Below are 15,139 nucleotides of genomic sequence, written 5' to 3' on the forward strand. Positions count from 1 at the left end.
GCCCTCTGCATTAATTTTCTTCAAATGACACCAAGGGGCCAATATGTTACATTTGCACTATTGGTTTGACAAAATTTTGGCTTCTATTTATAATCATTTGTGTAAAAAGCATCAGTTTGGGTTAGTTTAGACCTATTGTGGAGGGAATTGCTCCAGCACAGATCATTCCAAAATTGCTTTCACTTTCTGTACTTGCTGAGGTTTGTGTTTTTGATACAGTGTAAATTGTATTAGGGATACTGACAACTCTCTGATGTGCCACTGGAGGTGCACACTGAAAGGCTCTATTAATACTAGTTTTGGTCTCATGTCCCTTTTAAGGGGATTTCTTTATAGAATTAGGTATTGAGCCTATTCTAGTTATTGGTGTTGATTCACAGCTGCATGACTCCATGGCCCGCTGGCATAATCTAAAATCAGATGAATATTATGATCAGCAACATACAAGTTGCAACAAGGGCAATTCTGGTTAGATATTAGGAAAAGAAAAAAGCACAGTAGGGATGCTCAAACACTGTGAGAGGGGCCCAGACAGGCTCCAGAACCTCCATCCTTGGGGATATTCAAAGCTCGGCCCTGATCTAATAATCCGCTTTGAGCAGAGATAACCTCCAGAGGCCCCTTCTGGCCTCATTTATTCTATGACATGATGAGAAGGGCCTCTTTGCTGAATACAGACTAGAGTGCTTTAGGTGGTGTATAATATCTTTGTTCCGCTAGCAAGCTCAGTCTTTGTAGTTTTGTCATCTCTCAGGAAGGCCCATCAGATGGCCAGTCCTTACAAACTTATTCCAGCCCCCATTATACAAAACATAAAAGATGAAATTCCTTACTCTGCAAGTCACATACAACATATGTAGCAAGTTCTATTTATTCCCAACAGCCAAAGGATAATACTTCAGAAAACCAGGGGGAAGGGGAGTTCTGGCAGTAGTTCACACATAGGAAAGGGCAACAGCCCACCAAGTACATGTCTGCACAAGTGCCACATAGCCCTGGGCTGGGTGAGCAGTGAATACTAGAGCACCTTCTGCCTCAGAAGGCCCTGCTGATTCCCTTCCTTCAGTAGTTGAGATCTCTGACCCAGTCACACAACATAAACCGCAGCACAGGAGTCAGGCTTGAACCAGAGGCTGGCCATTCCCTGCTAACCAGGGTCTGAATAAGATTTATGCGGAATAAAGCAGTGCCAGACTTTATTCAGACTAGGGGAAAGACAGCATAAAAGAAATACATTTGGCAAATATATTGGATTTAAAGACAACAAAGCCATCTTTGCTCTTTTTCTCCATCATCCAGATAGAAAAGTCTAAGATTATTCCTTACCCAGTATTCTCTCAGGCTTGGGTATATCATAGTTGTACATGACCCATGCAACAGGGCTCTGTTGTTTCTTTAGGCTGACTGAATTCTAATAAATTTAGCTGTCATGAAGTTATTTGAAAATAAATTTTATTTTTTATTTAATTTTGTCATAACACTTCTGGTTATAAAAGAATCTTGTCCCCTAGATATTCTACAGGGAGAAAGACTATATAGCAGTATACCTTCATCCAAAAGATTTGGAGGACAAAAAGGCTTCCCTAACAGTTAGAGCCCTGGGGTGGATCCTATCCAGTCAAAAGAAAAATCCCCCCTTCCCTACATGGTTGCTCATGGGTACGTTGAAAAAACTTTTGCAAGCTTCCTGTGGATGCAGGAGCTGTGAGGAAGTGCCGTCAGCCAGATCAGGTTGCCCAACTTGTGGACCCTTCCAGCATGATTCACTAGGACAAATCCTGGGAGCAACTTGGATGCATGCTGAATGCTGGCAGTCACAGCTGTGTCAGCCATCTATTCTTGGACAATCATTCTCCAGCCCTTCTGTAAAGTGAATGCATAGTGCTGCCATCTGCTCTGATCCAGGAGCTCTGGGAGTACTGTTTCCTACACAGGTGCAGGACAGCAGTGATCCTGATACTCAGTGAGACAGATGTTTCCAGGAGTGTCAATCTACCTGCCCTATAGGCAGGGGAAAGGCTGCACCACGCTACCATTCCCTTACACAGAAAGGAGGCAAATAACCCATCAGATAAAAATCTTAGGCTCTGCTGGAGGAGGAAGTGACCTCTGTAAACCAGTCCCAGATTTACTTTCTATTATTCTCTAATCACACAATATGTAAGAATGGGGAAGAGTTGTGCCAAAGTCCTGAATGGACTTAACTAAGACATAAGTTTTAATATAGAACTGATTGGCTTGAAGTTCCAACTATTTGCCCTGAAAGAAAGCACAGCAATACCTTTTGTATAGGCACTGCTATATCTGGCCAAAAGGCAAAATACAGGCCAGAGCTCCTACCTCCTAGAAGTGTAATGCCATATATCCGACTGTGTTTTGGTAGCAAGCATTAAACTGAACTAGTCTAAGTTAAAAGCTATTATGGGACTATTCACTGAAGAATCTTGATCTGAAATTTTGGCTCTTGGTCACTTCCCAACTAGCATGAAAACAAACTGAAGAGGCAACTGTTTGATCCACTTTTAGAAAAATGTACTGTGCTGATAAATAGAGCAGGAGCATATAGCTACACCAGAACTCTCCCTATTGTCTTGCAAAAATAGTCCAGCATGGAGAGAATCCCAAACATCTCATCCCTTTCTCCTTCTAGCTACATTGTAATCATATTTGGCAGCTTCTGGAATTTAGGAAATATAATAGCCTATAAAATATTACTTCTTCTTAGATGTGTGCTTATGAAAAGCTCAACCAATTTTCACAACATTAACTACAGCTTGCTGTAATGAAAAGCTTCTTTGCATATGAAGAATCTTTAATAATCTAAAGGGCTGGATCTGTTGCAGTGAAGTCTATGGAAGGCTGCTTATGGATTTCAACCATTTAGGCTGAAATCTAACAAGATTCATTCACAGAGTCCCAGCGACGCCAAATAGCTAGGCTTAATCCAGGCTGACCTAGGATATTTTATTACAGATGTGAGCATCTTCCCTTTGAAGAGAACGGAATGCTTTGGTCCATGGACTCTATTTTGCTTTTGGCTAGATCTGTGTAAATCTGGAGTAATTCCACTGACATTATAAGAGTCACCCCAAAAATACACTGGTGTCACCAGGAGCCGCACACAAGCCTCAGTGATTGAAAATGGGTACTGAGCCTTTTAATCGAAACTGAATCATAAAGTAACAAGTGGGAATATATTTTCTCATTTGCACTTGTGATTATTTTTAATTTGTAGTTAATTATTAATATATCCATTAAAGTCTAAGAATTCACATAAATCAGCATAATTTACATGCGGGAGCGACCATAACTTATTAACTCCAATTGTTGGTTATTAATTACTATTTTCATGGATAACTAAGGCCTCTAGTATTATAGGGTGAACCAGAAAGTCTAGTCTGCTTTCATAATCCATGAATATTTGGGATTTTGTAGCACACTGAAAGGTCTGCATTTTCTTGAATATAACTTCCCCCTCCACTCAAACACATCCAAAATAAGGTGCAGGGAAACGTATTTTCCTAGGTAGAATCTCCATGAATGCAATTTTGTTTTGCTTCCAAAATAAAAGAATTTTTGACCAAAATAAGACAAAAACATATATGAAAAGAGAAAACTTTAAGCATAAAAACTCCATATTCTTCAAAAGCCTTTTTTCTCAGAGAAAAACTTTTTGAGATACCTTTTCTCCACACTATTCATAATGCCAAAGCATTAAGCCAACTACAAATATGTTAGGGTTACTTTAAATATTATTTAATGTAACATTAAGAAATCACTTGAGTTCCTGGCAAAGTCTACTCACTCCTTTATAAATGTTTAAGGCTCAAAGGGACCTTTATCATAATCTAGTCTGATCTTCCCCTAAACTAGACAGCCAAGCATTGAGAGGGAATATTTTGTGGATATCATTAGTAGTGAGGTTTTGTATACCCAGTCTGGACATCAAAGACTCCATGGTGCCATTTGGAAGTTGCACTGTTCTTCTGTTCTTAACCTATCAGACTAAATTGGTGGAAATTCTCAAGGTAAATTAACTTACTCAGCCATCTTAGGAAATTACATCATACAGAGCTAGGATTATACAAGAAAATAGCCATTTACCTCATAGATGATTTTCACCTTTTCACCCCACTTTAACTTGCAACCAGTACTGCCTACCATTAGATAATGGCCTCTAGGGGCACTTGATGGAGGTATTGTACCTTTTAAACCTCCCAGCACATGTAGTTAAACCTCTACACTCAGTAATGTCCCTCACTGAGGCTCACCTTGGGTCATTATGCCACAGAAGGGAGGCTGTAGGGGCATTATTATTTCATCAGTGATGTCAGCAGCCAGGACATTTATCCAGATCCTATTTCACCCTCCAATGGGCTCCTTGCCTCAGAAGATGTCACGGGGTCAGGGGATCCAGGGAAAGATCCAGAGCTAAGGAGAAGGAGAAAGCCAGCCTTAGAACAGATCACAGAGGGGTGGTATCAAACATGTATCGCAGACAAAAAGGAAGCCACCATAAAGCAGCAAGATGGAAGATGCTTTCCCATTATTCCTACAACTGATATTCTGGGCCCAATCCGTAATCTTGAGTTTTCCAACAATCTGCTCAGCCTTGTGGCCTCATCCTTCTAATTCCCATTTTGTGCCCCCTGGATAAAACAGTCCAGCTAAAGCAATTTTCCTGGCCTGTCATTTGATCATGTCACATACACCAAACCTGAGCCAAAGACAGATCCAGTTCAGGCAGTGGTTTTGTTTGTTTTCAAGTCCAAAAGAATGCTTGTCTTTGATTTAGATAGAACAGTAATGAATAATAACAGTGTAATAGCTTGTAATAACAACTGAGCTTTGCAAGAATACAGTCATAGATGAGTCAAAAGAAGAAAATAATCCTCTTGGTGATATGGGCTTAGAACTAAAATAGTATGGAAATAGATCTTTGGAGACATGCAAACACTGATTCAAAATGAAGCAGGGTTTGTTTGTCACTAAGCATCTGACTTCAACTCCTTCCTAATGAAAATCGAAGTTGTATATATTTTTGCATCTTTAACTTACATAAACTGATTTCAACCAATTTAAAAAACAAAACCCTCCCAAACTACCAAAGTTCAGAGGCCTCTATTTTTGCAGCTCCAACATTTTCTGCTAAGACATCTCCTACTCTGTGACATTTTAATTATTCAGAGCACCAGGGGTCTGCAAGAAGAACATGCTGTGTATTCTCCATTCACTCATTCATTAGTTTTAATTAAACCCTTTAATTTTATTTATGCTGTCATGGACTGATTAACAATTTGCAGCACAAACCAGGAAGTCTTAACCAGCACCTTGAGAAATCTTCCTTGCTCTAAACAGAGATCTGCTATAATAACTACAGATCTGCAGGATTACAGTCTGAAAGGCAAAAGGAACCACATCAGCAGCTTTCCCAATGCAATTTTCTTTTAGTTGTTTAACAAAACATATCTCAAGGCCTTAGGTGAGAATAACAAATGATGAGGTGTCCAAGGGATTCAACAGAATGAAACTGCAGACAGACACTGGGAAAGTTCCTTTATTAGAAGTGATACATGGCTGAGCTGGAGCAGTATAGCGCACAAGGAACCGTGGATAAAGTCCCACTTTAGCAAGAACTCCGTACATTTAAAGTGTTGCCAAAAGGACAAAGGGCACTGCCTGTAACTTTTTAAAGGCTATATTCAGACAACAGTATAAGTGACTCTAAACAGGGTCTCAATAGCTGTAACTCACACATTTTATTATTCTTTTAAATTCCTGCCATCCATTTGAAGTGTCTGTAACTCATACCTTCTTACAACAGACCTTCTGTCTCTCAAGACCTTCATCACAAAGATCTTAAAGCACTTGGGCCCCTCACCATGTATGCTATACCACACTTAAATTCAATGATTTAAGTCCTTTGAAAACAGCCACCCATACACCTCTGTGCTGCCCTGTTCAGCAATTAATTCTGGTCCCCAGATCTCATAGCAGTCCTTCCCCCAGTCTCCGCATCTGTTCTTTCCTCTCCAGTCCCCACAACATTTCCCCTCACATCTGTTCTGTCCCAATTCCCCCTCCCCAACTCTGTTTTTCATCCCGTCTACCTGACTGGGGAAAACTGTATCATAGCATTTTTTTCCCCTTTCCCTCCGAGGTGTACCTGTGCTCTGCATCTGAGGCCGGGGGATATAAGTCTGGGAGAGGAAGAAAGAAAGAAGCATCTCCACTGAGCAGAGCTCATTGAATAGATATGGGCAGAATATCCAGAGTTTCCGGGATTTAGGCTACTCTACTTCCCTTCTCCATGAACAACCTTTACTCCTGAGAATAAGAAGGAAAAAAAAAAAAAAAAAAAGGCATCAGACTCCTTCCCCCGCTTTGGTGGAATTAACTTGCAGGACTTTCAGCTACCTGGTCCCTACCTTAGAAATATAACTTCCCACTCTCTACTCAGCACAATATATCTCTTACACCACTCTGGGTTACCTTCCACTGCTGCTGAGTCCTCACATAGCTATTCAAACTTTTGTATGGCCCTTTTGTGCAACCCAGCAAAATAGCAGTAACCCTACTATAAATGAGGGAGCTGTGCATCATCTTCCTCTCATCTGGTGCAGGATCCACACCGCAACAGGAGGATCTAATGGGGAGGGTAACAGCCTCCTTAGGAACCACAACCCTCCCTACCTCCCCTCATTAAGTCAACCCCTATTGTTTTGCTTATAGGTTTGCAATTCGGGAGAAATAAATACAGAGTGAGGCACTGAGATGTCACTTTTTTGGCCTCTGTTTTGAGTACAAACAGAGGCCAGACAGTGGAATCTGTTTGAGCGTGTCACTCTGAAGTGAACTAGAACAACACAACTCTTTATACTTTGGCACAGCCTTCAAAATCTGCTCACACAAGAATTCAGCAATGAGCTATTTATAGAGACTGAACTACCTCCAGGCCCTGTGCATAAAGTTCTCCCGGGAGAGCCCAGCTAAGACAAAGAAGAGCAGTGCAAGCTGAATCTGCCTGCCTCATCATGAAGGTTGAATTTCACTCTGACCAAGAGCATTCTGGGCAACAAATGAGGCCTCCCATAATGTATTCCAATAAAAACAGAGGCTTTAAAAAGAAATCAGTGTTTTGTTCCCTTCCAAGACACATAAATCATTTTAAATTGTGCTATTTCAGAAGCCTTTGTGATTTCTTTTAGACGATGACTCCCTCTAGTGTTGAAGCAGGCAGATGGCAGCTATTGGGTCTGCCTGTCAGCATATTTTTTGAGGAGGTGGAAAGATTTTCGAGCACTTGAATATTACATGCTTCTCTTCCTGCCATGATCTGACAGTTCAAATATGGTCTTAACATGACTCTCTGCCAATGAGCTGTAGGAATCATAGTAAGTATTAGTCACTACAAGGAGACTTAACACAGGTCATCAACAGGTGAGAAAGTAGCAGTCTGCTACTGTCTGGGTAAGACAGTAGCAGAAAATCCTGGCTCTGGGAAGGGAATGAGGGCCAATGCCTGCTGATGAGATGCCCACTGAACAGCTGTGAAGTACACAAAACGTGAAAGGCTCGTGTACAAGTATCTGAAGGGAGGGTGTCGAGAGGATGGGACCAGACTCTTTTCAGTGGTGCCCAGCGACAGGACACGAGGCAACGGGCACAAACTGAAACACAGACACTTCCATCTGAACATGAGGAAAAACTTTTTCACTGCGAGGGTGACAGAGCACTGGAACAGGTTGCCCAGAGAGGTTGTGTAGTCTCCTTCTCTGGAAATATTCAAAACCCGCCTGGATGCAATCCTGTGCAATGTGCTCTAGGTGACCCTGCTTGAGCAGGGGAGTTGGACTAGATGATCTCCAGAGGTCCCTTCCAACCTCAGCGATTCTGTGATTCTGTGATTCTGTTTGCAAAGACTTACTGAACTTCTAGGTTCTACTCCCCTCTCTGACTCCAGCAGTTGGATCCAATTGCTCTGGCAACAGCCTGCTACATGCTTACTCAGTACTTAAAAGTGAAATAAACTTGTCTGCTTTCTATACAGGGCCTTGAAAATGCTGAGCACGCAGAGTTACAGAAGATAGATAGCAAAGACAAAACCTGAACTGATGATCTGGCTGCAAGGTCAGGAACATTCCTCTATGAGCTGCAGCAGATTTGGCTAGAAAATCACTTGTTTTTTTCCTCTGGAGAAACACACAGCCCAGCTAAGCATAAACATGAAACTTTCCTAAAAAATTGGTATTCTCAGGAACTCTGGTTATATGTGAACCTTAGTTCAGAAATATTTGCTGCTAACATGCACAGGAGGAAATGTAAACAGTGAGCAATCTAACCACAGTAAAGTAGTGGGAGAAACTTTCACTTCTGGAATGTGTTCCCATTTGTAGTCATGATTTTTCAAACTTAATGTTACATTAGGACTAGATTTCTGCATTTAATTTCTTAAATGTGCCACAGCAGGGAGAGGGAGGGAGAAAAAAAACATTTTTATTTCTCAGTAATATACAGAGTAAAAAGTATTGTTGCTTGCCAACTACACAATTATTTTCAAAGAGCTTAGCATCTCTCTTAAGTTGATATATTAGCTTTATTACACTGGCATGGCTCTGAGAGATATTTGCTACTCAACTTGCTGGTACAAAGAGATATAGATGCTTTATTACTGCTGATGGAATTCCCATTTCTGCCAATGCTGCCAGCATTTCTGTACCCTCCTGAGAAGTAATGCAGTCCCTAAATCATTTATTATCTATTTTCATCCCAACTCCACAGTTTTAGCATTTTGTTTTAAAAGTGTCAGCATGCCTCAGTTGGTAGCATTTTCACCACTAGCACAGAAACCTCCCAGAGTGTTAGCGTAGACCCACAGCTGATACTTCATCAGGAAAAGACTGAAAACTACAGAAGCTAAACTGGCATGCACTAAAATCTACCAGTCATCTGTTTTTTAACAGAACTCAGTGCTCTCTGAGGGCATTAAGGTAATTCATGCCTAGCAAACCAACCCCTCTAGCATAGTGCTGGGATATCCAGCTTCTAAATTGGCCTCAGGTAGGACAAGGGTACCCAGCCAATCAGCTCAGTCACAATGGCAGTATTTCTGGGCACAGCCATAGCACAACTAACTGCTCAGGGAAATTTTAGTTGAACCCTTAGTTGTCCATGCCATTGCAGACCTCTAAGCAGGTAAGGGAAGGTTTGTTCTCCTGAAATTCAGTGCCAAGTTTCTACCAAATTTGCATGTGACGTTCCTTCCAAAATTCCATTGGGCTCTTTCCCTCCTCTATTTTTAAAGACAGGCCCCTTGTTTAGGCACCTGTTTCTTTAATGCTAATATGTTTCAGGCTACCTAAAACATGTGTTTTACATAGTGAGGGGAACTAGACCCTACAAAAACTTACCAAGTCATACATAGTGGATTTTCTGTTGTTCAATGTATTTCAGTCAGAATGGGATGTCTTATTAAGTCGTCTGGGCTACCTCAGCTCCAAGACATAGGCTTGATGTAGGAATTACTGAGTGAAATTTTTTGCTCTGTGTCATACAGGAGGTCAGAAAAAATGATCTAATGGTCCCGTCTGGTGTTAAGCTCTATGAATCTATGAATAAATGAAAACCTTAGGCCTAAGCACTTTGGGACAAGGAACATCTTTAAATATTTAGCAAGGCACTGCATCCACTGGGACTGCTCTATAAATAAGAGTAACAATCACATGCCTGAGGCTCATCCATCTCAGAATGCCTTAATGCACATATACATTTGCATGAAGAGAGCTGGAAGAAGATGTTCAAATCCTGGGGTCATTCATTTCTGAAAACGTAGCGATTTAGATTACCTTTTTCTTAGTTAGCCTTTCTGTGTGGTGGCTCCTTTGCAATCACTTGTAGTTCATGTACGGGATTTCCTGAGAATGAAATCCATAAATGTCATGTCATGAAGTCCTTTCTTAGCTTTTAGTTGGTCAAAATACATATTAAAATCTCTCCAGGAAAGGCCTAATTTAAAAAGCAAGAATGAAGATTTGGCCAACCGTCAGCACGGCACATCATTAACAGCAACAACCAGGCCATTAAGGGGCCAGGGAGAATCATCTCCTGCTATGAACCAGGGGCTTATACATGGAAATAAGGCAGGTTATTACTGGGTAGAGCCACAGGCTGGACATGTTTCTCATGGAATTCTGAGGCCAGGACTCCAAGGATAACATTTTACAGTACAAAACTGAATTAAAATGATAGAATAAAAATGAAAACATTGCCCATTTCCATCTCATCATGACAATAAATTACAGAACGTGCTTTTTCATTACCCACTTTAGAAGCCCAGCAACTGTTTCCTTTCCAAGCTCCTATTTGAGCTTCTTTGAAAGCCTGTTTGCATTTCCTCACAACCCTACAGAACTGACAGATGAGCTCTGAACTGTTGCTGTACATACTCTGCCAGGATCCTTTCCAGTAATCCCACAAGGCTGATGGAAAACGAAGAGGTCCACACAGTTTAATTTCCCAGCCTTGCTAGTTCAACTCAAGAGCATAATTACTCTATGTCAAAAATTGCCAGAACCAGCTCCAGCAAGGATTAAGAATCACCATTAATGCTTGCATGCTAGTGGGTGAAGATTGCGGCAACATGAACAACATTAAAAAAAACCTAACCAAACAAGAAGAACTTGTCCCACCCAGGAAACCACACTGCCAGTGATTTAGCAGAGTAGCTGCAGTGCACCTCACAGTCATCTACACATAGGGGAAAAAAAGAAAACAAGGGTAAATGCAATACTGCAGTAAAATACTGAGACATGGATGCACAGAACTCTGCTGATCACTGCATGAAAGGATCAGAAGGCATGCATGAATGTAGCTGAGAGCAGAATTGAACCTTTAGTTCATCAGAGGTTAATTTTCTCTGTGAAGATGACTGCACGGGAAATATAACTTCAAAGTCATTTTGCTTTATAATATGGATCTTGTATTTTTACAGCCTCACAGTGGACAGTTCCAGGCAACAGCTGAGGCTGGAACAGATTTAAACCACAGATCACACCTGCTTAGGCACAACTATGTGTTTAAGGTAAATGATGTCCATGGTGTTATAAATGTGCCCCTCTAACAATGTTGAGGCTATTGCATCAAGTATGGACCACCGCAGGATAAGCTTTCAAGGTCTATAGAATCTATCTGTGCTAGGATTTTAATGGAGCCACATTGATTTTCAACTGCTGGGAGACCCGGCTTCAACAGACTTCAGTAGAACAGCCTTCATTCACACCACCTGGGAGCCTGACCCAGTTTGCAACAGACTAATTGCACAATATGCTTATTATTTATACATCATTCCCAGTGTGTATGGTGTTTCACAGACAGATGACATTGATCAGTCTCTGCCTGGAGGGCCTGACATATTTTTATATTATTCTTTCAGAACACTCTCACAAAGATCATCTTCAGTCCCAAATATTCTAGTAGCCCCCTCACATACAAAGCACATAGGAATCTTTATGCGTAAGCTACACCAGGGAAGTTTGGAGTCACTGTCAGGATTCCAATATAATTCCTTTGTTCTGCTAGTACCTGCCCCTTAGCAATAGTATTTAATGTTGGCGTATAGCCTCTTACTTCTGGACTTAGTATTGACCATCTCCCACATTAGAAATCTGTTAACATATAAGAAAACCTTCACTCATTTTCCATTCAAGCTTGGGAAAGAAACAGCTTTTCATTTGAAAACTCCTCTCCTGGCAAATAATACAAAGCTCTTTTTTCCTTCTTCCAGGACAAGTTATCTTTTCCTCCTCATTAATCAGTTTCTGGAAAACTGAGCCTACCCCTCCAAACAGCAGATTAGTTTTGACAACAGCTTGATGTTGCTCTGTCCTTAAATGCTCCCTGGTTGCTGCCTTTCTCGCTCTGCTGGAAAGCTTGGCACGCCACATTTTCAATTGTTTCAGCAATTACAAAGCATCATTCCTTGTACTTAAAAGATGGCAACAAAGGTTAAAAATAAGCCCCTTCATTCTAGCCATTAAAAACTAAGTAAACAAAATTTGCAGTAATAGCCTACTTCAAAGCAAGGGAAACACACAAGAATATACCTTCTAAGCAGTGTCCTATCTGTCTGCTGACCTGTAAAGCCTTGGCCTTATGGACTTTAGAGGACCAGTTCTGTGTTTCCTTGAGACTTCCAGGGATTGGGGGCAGGAGGGAGAAAGGAAATGGAAGGAAGAGAAAGCACCATCTTTAGCCAAGGACTTTTGATTGTAGTTCAGAATAAAGTCAGGCCATCAACATGTTTGAGAGTTATTCATTCAAGCTGTGGGTAGTAACACCAGTGGGTAAAGGAAATGGTATAATTTCTCATAGTGAGCTGGCAATCCAGAGAAGTCAATAGGATATAAAATTTTATGCAACTATCTGTGCTGGTGATTTATGAGAAAATACAACAGAACTCTTACTCTTAGAGCAAGTGTGTGGGGACTGTAGATGTGTTATATATGCCACAAAATGGGTAAAAGAGTTTCAATGACACTTGAAATGCTTGAATCACTGGGTACTTCATTTACCAACAAAGTTTTACTACAGCAATATGGGCTCCATTGATGCACTGTAGAGACATGGTTGAGAAAATGTCGGACAACCACTGTTCTAGAGAGACTGCTGCATCCTGAATTTAGTCATCTGTCCATTATAAAGAGTAAGGGGAGCCCAGGATGAGCCAGACAATGAAAAAAAACCCAAACCCTAAATCTTAAGATAATGGAAGTATTAGGAAGTGAAGTTGTGAAATGCCCAAAAGACTCCTCATAGAACTAGCCACTGAGATCAAGCCAGGAGCTTTATATTCAGTTTAGGGTTGGCCACACCATATTCGTACTGGCTCCTAGAAAAACCCTTGTTGCTTTCTGCCTCAGGATCCCCAGCAGACAGGTTTCTGAGAGCACACCTGCTCCCAAGCTACTTCTACATAAACACAGCTCAGGAAATGATATACCACAGCGCCAATAAACCAGATTCAGGTAGGTGAACACTGAACTAGAAGAGTGAGTGAATTAAGCAAAACACACCTCACTGCTGCTAGGACTGGAAGAGCAGGAAAAAGCAGAAGTCTCAGGGACATAAAGTACTATCAAACTGTGAAATGCTATCAAACTCTAAAAGGTTTGTTAGTAAACTTGTCCTGTTAGAGCTGTAAGGATAGAATGTAAAGCACGATTACCAAACAATGCCTTTGCTGAGCATAAGTAGGAAGTCAAAAAAATCACAAATCACATACTAGTCTGAAACCTGCTGCTGAAAAGAGCAATTTTTTCCACCTCCACTACTAATTTAATAAAGAAATCTTCTCTCGCTATATACCCTAACCTACATCCTTAAACTTGCATGACTAAAATGACATTACATCTGGTCATACACAAGCCTGATCTTTGCTATTTCTCTGTTAAACAGTTGTGGCATTTCTGCATAGTTATGATCACATCTTCTACATGCAGGCTGACTAATCAGTTAGATCTGGGGTTTCTTTCAATCAAAGGTGCACCATAAATGTATCATCATTACTGGAACAAGATTTCTTTCTCTCTTGGTCTGTACCATTTTGTTGAAAGGAAGTGCAAGAAGGATAAGATAGCATCATTCTGTAACTTATTTTTATATCCCTTGTCTTCATCCCTGAACAATTTACAAAACAGTAATACATTTTTTTAAATCTGCATCTTGTTTCAAGGCACTCACTGCAAAGAGATGACAATAAGACCACACAGAACAGGGCAACTAAAAGGGAGTTGCAGAATACAGCAACTCCGTGATCAAATTGAATCACATAAATTCTCCCTTGGAGCCAAGAGTTCAAATCTAGCTGCATCAGCATTGTATTAGCAAAATACTTTCAAATCTAATCTGTATTTATCCTTTCAGAGTTGGCCCAAAGTTCTCAGCAAATAAAATTCAGTTCTGCTGTCCAAAGGAGGAGGCGGTGTGTCCAGGACTCTGCCATTAGAATTGAGAGGTAGAAGGAAGGGGAAAGAAATAATGGAAAGCAAGTGAAGGCCTGGAGAAAATGTAATGAGAAAAACAAAGCATCTGCTGCTGTAGCAGAGGCCAGTAGGCAGCAGAGCTATTATCCTTTTCCTGTGCCATAAAAGTCAACTTGTCTAGGCAACTTTTTACTTTGCCTGTAACTAATCCTGCTGCTAACTTCCATGAATTAGTGTAGCATCCTTTACTCTCATTTTACCCAGGAAGGACCTTGGTGCAATGAAGTCATATAACTACCTCAATGTCACTGATTTTTTGAGTCCTGGGCTAATTTTGCAACCACTAGATTGCGTTTTCTCTCCTGAGTTAATCCACTGCACAGTAACCTGCTGAAGAACAAAACTATTCAAATAAGCCCCCTAAGCAGTTCTCCTGCGGCTCTGGCCTTGCAGGCACATCTGCCAACAAGCAACACCTCTGGGCCAACCTGCCTAAGGTGATCTGTGGGCCGGGGTGTCAAGGCAAGCAGCCCTGAGCTGGCCCCATGCACTGCCTGGTGAAACCACAGTAACGAGGCCTGGTGGCCCGTGAATATGGTTAGAAGCTGCCGGCTGTCCCCGGGGACAGCACAGCTCTGCTGCTCCCCCAAAACCCTCTCCTTGCTGCCATCGGGGCCCATGCCTCCTCGCCCCAGGCCGAGCACCACGCCATTTGGGGCATCAGAGCAAGCAACACAAAGCGCCAGCAGGTATCCCACAACAGGGGTCCACAAGTCACAGGGCAAGGGGGACCACGCTAAACGACGGCCCCAGGCACACAGGAAGGGCTAGCGAGGCTTCGCCACTCACAGCGGAGCCAGGCAGACCCCCAAGCGGGGAACCACCCACGGCGGGGAGCCGTTAGCTCAGGCCACAACATGTCCGCCCCGCCCGCCCGCTGGGCCACACGCGCGCACCTGCCGCCGTCCCTTCCGTCACCAACGCGTGTGACGCGCTACGGAAGTGACGCATGCGCGCTGGCGAAACAACGAGGCGCTAGACGTGGGCGGTCGAGTCGATACGCGCTGGTGGCGGGCGCTGCGCATGCGCCGTGCGCCGCGGCGTCCCGTTGCGGACGAGAGGTGAGTCCCCGCGGCGGCCCCGGCGGCGGCTCGTGCCGC

The 15,139-nt window shown here is 42.1% G+C and overlaps 1 protein-coding gene and 1 long non-coding RNA gene across 6 annotated transcripts in view; one reads left to right on the forward strand and one right to left on the reverse strand.

Annotated features, from left to right (window-relative positions):
• Window positions 1-10,037, reverse strand: part of LOC112971448 — a 104,174-nt gene extending 94,137 nt beyond the window's left edge. For all 3 annotated transcript variants that reach the window (XR_003255344.1, XR_003255346.1, XR_003255345.1), the window contains exons 1-2: window positions 9,846-10,037; window positions 4,272-4,431 (exon numbers count right to left, since the gene is read on the reverse strand). This is a non-coding gene — a long non-coding RNA (uncharacterized LOC112971448). The remainder of the gene's footprint in view (window positions 1-4,271; window positions 4,432-9,845) is intronic.
• A 4,990-nt stretch (window positions 10,038-15,027) lies between these two features.
• ERCC6 (ERCC excision repair 6, chromatin remodeling factor) overlaps window positions 15,028-15,139 on the forward strand; it is a 54,704-nt gene continuing 54,592 nt past the window's right edge. For all 3 annotated transcript variants that reach the window (XM_026076862.1, XM_026076860.1, XM_026076863.1), the window contains exon 1: window positions 15,028-15,100. The gene's annotated coding sequence lies outside the window, so the exon portion shown is untranslated. The remainder of the gene's footprint in view (window positions 15,101-15,139) is intronic.

Source organism: Apteryx rowi, unplaced genomic scaffold, assembly GCF_003343035.1.
Source record: "Apteryx rowi isolate R43461 unplaced genomic scaffold, aptRow1 scaffold_440, whole genome shotgun sequence".
NCBI classification, from domain to species: domain Eukaryota; kingdom Metazoa; phylum Chordata; class Aves; order Apterygiformes; family Apterygidae; genus Apteryx; species Apteryx rowi.